Source organism: Capsicum annuum, chromosome 12 (genome assembly GCF_002878395.1).
Source record: "Capsicum annuum cultivar UCD-10X-F1 chromosome 12, UCD10Xv1.1, whole genome shotgun sequence".
NCBI lineage: Eukaryota > Viridiplantae > Streptophyta > Magnoliopsida > Solanales > Solanaceae > Capsicum > Capsicum annuum.
In genome coordinates, this window is record NC_061122.1 from 186,218,104 (window position 1) to 186,225,620 (window position 7,517).

The 7,517-nt window shown below is 31.9% G+C and overlaps 1 pseudogene; it reads right to left on the reverse strand.

Annotated features, from left to right (window-relative positions):
* Positions 1-2,098: 2,098 nt before the first annotated feature.
* On the reverse strand, positions 2,099-6,412 carry LOC107849040 (annotated as a pseudogene).
* Between the last annotated feature and the right edge of the window lie 1,105 nt (positions 6,413-7,517).

The window sequence follows — 7,517 nt, forward strand, 5'->3', positions numbered from 1 at the left end:
TCCCTGTCCACACTTTATGACAGTGTTAGTCAATTATATGTTATAAATAATTTAAGTTTTTAATTATTGTGATTTATAATATTTTTTTCTTCTATTCCAATTTAAGTGGCGCTGATATAATTTTGAGAGTTAGTCAAATATTTTATATCTTTTAAAATTTTCAGTTGTTAACTATTGTGATTTATATTTTTTTTTACATATTTTATTGAAATATATAACAGACTAAAAAAAGTAAGACGAATAAATTAAAACTAAGGAAAAATAAAATAGAATTAAGGGAAAGGACCAATGAGATTATGCCAGAGCAGGCAACGTTGACCTGCTGCCTGCGTTGGCACAATTTCATTGGTCCCTTTACCCTATATATATATATATGTGTGTGTGTGTGTTAATTTCTATATCTCAATAACTATTAATTTCTAAATCTTTGAATTGTATATAAAATCATATAAATATTTCTAACTATTTGTTGTGGTTAAATAATAAATCTTACCATTGATATAGCAATAGTGCATGAGAAAAATTATCATAAATTTTGAATTTGTGTCGATACCATTTTGTCAGATCAATTAAAATGATATCAAATTAGTAATCGACATTGTGTTTTCTTGTTGAAATAATATTTTGTTTAAATAATTTATTATCATTAAAGGAAAACTATAATTGCAACTACTTCAATTGTGAGACAAAATCTTATGACTTGTTATAAAAATTTACTCCAACTATAAAATTATGAATATATCATTTTCTTGTGATAAATAATTGCTACAATCCTTATAACTTGAAGCAGAAATATCAACTTAGCATTTTTATTTTAAATAATTATTTGTGATGGCTAAAAGGGATTACTATTGCAAGGATGATTTTAAATGTGTGGAAAAAACTTATAACTAGTTATAAAAATTTATTGTATCAATAAATTTTTAGTTATTTGAGTAACTATTGCCACAAATTATTGCAATTGAAGTAAAAATATCCATTTAGCTACTCAAAAAAATTATTGTGGCTAAAAGGAGATACTATTGATACGACAATATTAAAAGTGTGGCAAAAACTTATAATTAGTTGCAAAAATTGTAGCTATTTGGGTAATTATTGCCACATATTATTATAACTTGTAGCAAAAATATATATTTAACTACAATATTTTGCTATAAGTAATTTATTATGACTAAAAGACTACTTTTGCAATAGTAAATTTAAATGCGTGGCAAAAACTTACAATTAGCTATAAAATTTTACTGTAGCAATAAACTTGTAGCTATTTAACTATTGCTACAACAGTTCGCAATTATAGCAAAAATGAGGAATTAGCTTTGCCAATTTATTTTTATAGCTAGGAAACCTTGCAAAATTGTAAATAGCCACTAAATATTAATGTATATAGCTGTTATTAGGTATTAGCCATGATTTTCAAATACTAGTTTAGCTGCACTTGCCTCGCACGTGTAACTTATTATTATTTAAAATTAGACGATTTTATCTATTACAAAGGTTTTTAATAAAGTGCAAAAAGTCCAAAACATATATTTTATTGTAAACACACATATATTTTACTATCAGAAGTTTCAGGTGGTTAAAAGATTTAATATATTGTAGATGTAGATTTATAGACTTTAAATCTTCTTAAAATCAAATTTAGTTGATTTAAAATTCTTATACTAATGAAAGAAATATTAGTTGTTATTAATTATGATGACTTCTAATAAGGAAAGATTTTGCCATAAATATATTTAATTAATTTTTGACTATTAAATTTACACCGATTAGCACTAAGTAGATAACTCGACATGGAAGTTACGACAAAATCATGTACAATGAAAAGAAATTAAATATTTAGTTACCATTAGAAATCAACATTTTATCTTCATTCATGAACTAGGAAAATCGGCCGCGCTTCGCGCAGTGATACAATTTTTATTATTTTCTTCAATCAATTTTATATTTTGTTTAGATTTATTTATGTTGTGGTCGTTCTAACACTTCATGCTTCTGTGTAGTAAGTAGTATATAAGTAGTATATAGAAAAATAATAAAAATAGAAGAGACAAAGCTCTTTAAGCTCAACGATATCACAAACTTTGAAACAATTTTTGAATTACAACACATTATGCTCAACTGTGTAGGCAAATATTTTTTTCGGCTTTTTAAACATTTTCAAATGCTTCCCATAAACAGCTCCTTCAAAATTCTTGGTGCCACCAGTCTTCTGTAAACACACATCCAGTGGCTCTATTGCAGCATCAAAGTTAGGCTATACGAGAAACAAAACACGAATCATCAGAAACTAATATTAAACCATACCGTCATTCTTTTACTTGAGTTATCACAAAAGAAAAAAGGAAGTCTTTAACCTCATAAAAGTAGACCACACAAACACAATATCTGGGAGAGTTATTGATGACCCGGTGCAACGTTACCTCCAAGAGGCCAACGTAAGTTTCCAAGTAAATTTCAGACCATATATAGGAAGCATCAACCTACAACCAGATCAACCAACTGCAGAATAAATTAGGACAATCATGACTATTCAATGGTGGAAAGAGATATGTGCTGATATAAAATTAAAACCAACACAAGTTGATTTCTTATGTTTTGAATTCTAATTCTTGTTTTGAAAATCAAGTCGTCCATAGAAATCCTGCAAAGTGACATTGAAGGAGGATAAGAAAAGCATACAATGAAAAGATTACCCTTCAAAAATGAGTCTGAAACCTCCGTAACTTTGGGTACTTCTTACAATTTCTAATATTGAATTTACAGGCAAGTTATCATTAAGGTTGGAGGATATTCTTGTGTGAAATCTAAAGCTCGTCAGATACTCTTGAGGGAAATGAGCAAGCCTCAAGAACAGTTCTACAACCCCCGTCACTCGTAAAGTTTACAAGCAAACCACCAAAGTCAACTAAATACTCTGACCACCCAGGGACTTCTCTGCAGATAAGATCCTCTGAAATAGAATCGAACATTGAGCAACCTTTATCACATAGAACATAGAGCAACCTTTATCACATAGGAAGCCATAGACAGGGAATACCAAACAATAGCTGTTCAGGAACTGTATATTTGCACATGCATAATTTTTCAGAGACTCACCAATAAATTGAATAAATTGTTGTGCAATATAAGAACTTATGGTTGCAAGAAGTAAAAAAGGGATCCTCCATGTTGCATCAGAAGAGTAATGAATTAAGATCTTTCTGTTTAGGAAATACCATGATCAAGTATAGAAGAAACCTGCAAGCAACCACCAAATCAGATCAAGGAATTAAAGCAGCAGAAGAAATACCTGCAGAAAAAAAGATCAAATATTTACGATCGTTACAATTCTCTAAATCAGAGAGGAAGATAAAATATTTTAAACTCAGAAACGTTTATCAAGACAGCTCTCTCTATATATGTGATCTCAGGAAATATGTTGAACCAATAAACAGCCTAAAACCTCGGCTGTAATCAATGGATATGGACACTTCTGTAAGTCAAAGATGACATAAATAATGAGTTGAACACATTTCACATTTACTGCTCAGGGAACACCGTTGATTTCTCCATAGAAATACTAACCCTCCATATTACATTCAACTCAAATAGAGCAGACTATGTAAACATCTTCTAAAATTACAATAGAAATGTGTTCAACGCATATGAGGGAAGATAGGTTCATTTCAACACAAGAATGGTTATGAAAAGAACACGGAGTCCTATATGCTGAGGCAAGGTAAAATTCGGTTTCTTTAACCTCAACATTCATCGGTTCAAACCTAAGTTGCTCGGACTCCGGTGCGGATATTCTGGATCCTTCATGATCTAAATTTTAAGATTTGGGGTATAGATCTAGGTATGGATAAGGGTGCCGCTAAAAATAATCCAACTATCTACAAATGCAGCTATAAAACTATGCACTAAAATATGATGGATTATTTAAAGGGAAAAAATGCAGGAAATTTTTAAGGGCTAATTTGAATCTGTAATTAGTAAGTACAAATGTATTTGCTTACTGTTCTTTTGATGTAAAATGGCTATTTAAACGATATAGATATCAAAAGATACTTCTTGAGTTCATGGCACATTCAACAGCAAAGCAACTTCTGGTTGCCAACTTTATAATACAAATATCTTTTGACCATAAAAAAACACAAGCCTACTTTTGTTTTGATTTCAGTAAACATTGTATCCGTCTAGAACTCTGATAAACGGAAACAAATTGGACAAAGGACACAATAATACCTGAAGTGAAACTATATCGTCATCCTGGTTGACTAATGTCAATAGCCCTGTAAGCCAAGAAAACAATCATGATTGGTAATCAGTGGGGATAGGGTACTATCCCTGTAAAGATCAGAAGTTTTACCATAGTGTGTATGGGCGTCACTGAGATTTAATTGATTCTAAGCCAAGAGATGTGTAACACATGAAGCAAGAACATCACTAATTGGAAAATACATGCACCAATAATAGAAAAAAAAATATATGAAAAAAGAGAGAAAAAGTGACAACCAACATCACAACTTACCATCTAACATCATTCTGAGTCCTATCATGTCCATTTGAAATGGACGCAGCAGGGTAGCCAATTATTCGCAAGACCCAAAATGGATCACCACTTATTTCACCCTCCATTTCATCTGCTGATCCACCCAACGCCAGAGCGATTTCTCTTAGTATCTTTCGTGATAGATCTGTCAGCAATATAATATAAAAGTTCACCAACTTTTTTCAGCTTCAGTGTAGAAATATCTTTTTAGTCACTAGAAAAATGTCAAAGGAGTACGTAATCTACAGAGCAAGGCACATGTGCAGCGGTCAATATACTCCTCCATTGCCTACTTGAAACTTGGTGGATAACTTGGCCTGCATAAGAAAATAATGTACTTAGGCTAAACAAAATCCTAAGTAGTCATTTAGCATTCGGCAGCATAAATCAATGGGATGTAATAACAAGGTTTTAAACATACAAAGGGAAACAAAGGAGGGTAAGTGCAAAGACCGTGCATTATAAGTAACTTGTTAGCCTACCATTTGTTGGATCCTTGCATAACAGCTCCAAGATCTCCATACATCCCATGTTTCACTTCTCTATAGCACTGGAACCAATAAAAGAGATTTAGATGAAAATGCATCAAAAATGATTTAGTAACAGTAATAGCACAATTACTAATAATTGTTTGTTAAAGTAATCCTACAAAAGCCGTGTCAAGACATGTGTAAATAAAAAGTGATGCCAAGAGGAGTTCACATCTATAGCATTGCAAGCTGTAGAAATGATGTACATACTTAAAGAAAGGCCTTTAAAAACAAAAACAAAGTCTTTGCATTTTCTAGAAGAGCTTAAACAATTTGTTAAATAATTTGGTATGAAGTTCACAATTGAGCCAGAAACCAGATTACTTGAAATCCGACCTCACCCTAAAAGGGAATGAGCCCCAATCCCAAGAGATAGTGTACATTGTTTAAAGCTCGCTTTTTTAAGGTACACACATACTCTTACATTTAGACATTTAATTATCTGCATGTAAAAGATATGACCAAGATAAGGCGACCAGCAGCAAATAAGTCTACTCTTTTCGTCTTCACTACAAGCTACTTTGATGAGACAAATACCACAGGCATAGTCTTTCTTGCATTAACAGTTTGCCTTTGCAACTCATTTTCTCCATACAAGTTTGATGTTTCCTTTTTAATCCACCCCTTGAATCCAAAGATTACATATCTACATGTCTAGAATATCTTATAGCCACAGTAATTCAAAACGTTCCAATTTTACAGAACAACATAAACTAGAGCACAGACTCCCAAACCTCCAAATTGTTCATCATTAATAACGAAAAACTATATACTGCATAATGTGTGCAAATCACAATCCAACTCAGAAACTTTAGGCAATGGGACATTTTCTTTCTCTACTGTATAGGCCATAAGTAATTATTATAACATACGTCAATAGCTTCAGGTATATCAGGTATCCCTTTGGTTATATTCTCTCTAATTTTTTGATATCCCCTGCATTCAAGATATATAAGCAACCATTAGTTAAGATAATGCATCAAAATAGCAAAAATTAAAGATAACATCAGGAGTAACCAGTATCCAGTTTCTGCAGAAAGTTTGATCTTGTTTTTCTCCGTAAGAGGCTGATGAAAATATTCTCGTGTAATGTTTTTAATCTCGTTCATAAGGTAAGATGCCATGACCCTTCTACACAATTGCAAAACAGATATCAGTAGAGATCAAATGGACAGTAATATGTATTCGCACAAAATGGGGTTTGGGGAGGGTAAAGTGTATGCAGTCCATACCACTACACCATCAAGACCACCAATTTTATTTTTCTTTTTTCTTAAAATTTTTGCCGGAGCAACTCACACGCTTCCCTCATCCTACCCACCTTCACATACCCATTAGTCATCGCCTTCCAACACGCAACATTTCTCTCACCAATTTCATCAAACACCTGTCGTGCACTCATAAAATCACTAATACCCAAATACAAACTCAACATCACATTATGAGACATGATATTTTTCTCAGCATTGCTTCAAATACATCAACAGCATCACAAAACCTCTCATTTTTCGCATACCCAGATAACATCGAAGTCCAAGTCCTAATATTGAAATTTACCCAGGATTGAAATTGAAATTGAAATATCAATTTCACGTTTTGACACTATTTAAATCAAACCGGATTAGAGATAGCAAAATATTATCATCTACTACTTGAGAATTTAATCAAACAACATAGGAAAGCAAAGGAATGAAAAAATATACCCTAATAACTGAATATCTCTCTTACGAAGCAAAAGAGATGCAACTTGAGATGTATGAAAAATCCTAATCACCGAAGATATCCCCTTCAGAAGTTTTATTTCTGAAAGGGTATGTAACGCTTCAGAAGTTATTTCTCAAAGGATATATAACATTTTAGAAGATGATTAGGTCATAACTGCACAGATTAAAGTGAGGAATTTTTTTTGTAAATAATTAAAATAACAAAAAAGAGCAAAAAACCCAAAAATCTGAGAAAAAAGAAAAATATGAATCCTGCATTGTCAGGCTGCCACATCAGACTCCTCTATCTCTCTCTCTATATATAGATCCTTTATTGATACTTATTCAATTCGAAGTACTTATTCAATTCAAAAATATTTTGTAATCTTATGATTCAATTCTATTTGCAATTATGTAGAACAAAGATGAAAAAACTACATGTCTTAGCAAATATAAGCTCCTAATTATCTTATTTAGCCTAATTTTTAGTTAGTTACAATTCATATCTCTCTTGTCAGTTAAATACAATTTATAGCATCTCTTCTTCTTCTCTCTCTCAAAATCTTGCTCGCGTCCCTTCCCCATATCCGTCTCTCTTGCTGCCTCCCTCCATCTCTCCCTTTCACTCTCTTAATTCTCTTGTTCTCTATCTCTTTTCTTTTTCTTTCAAAAAATTTTAGTTCACTTTAGCAAATCATAATTGAAGTGTGATAAATTATAGAAAGAGTGTGTGGCCATGACTGCCAAATG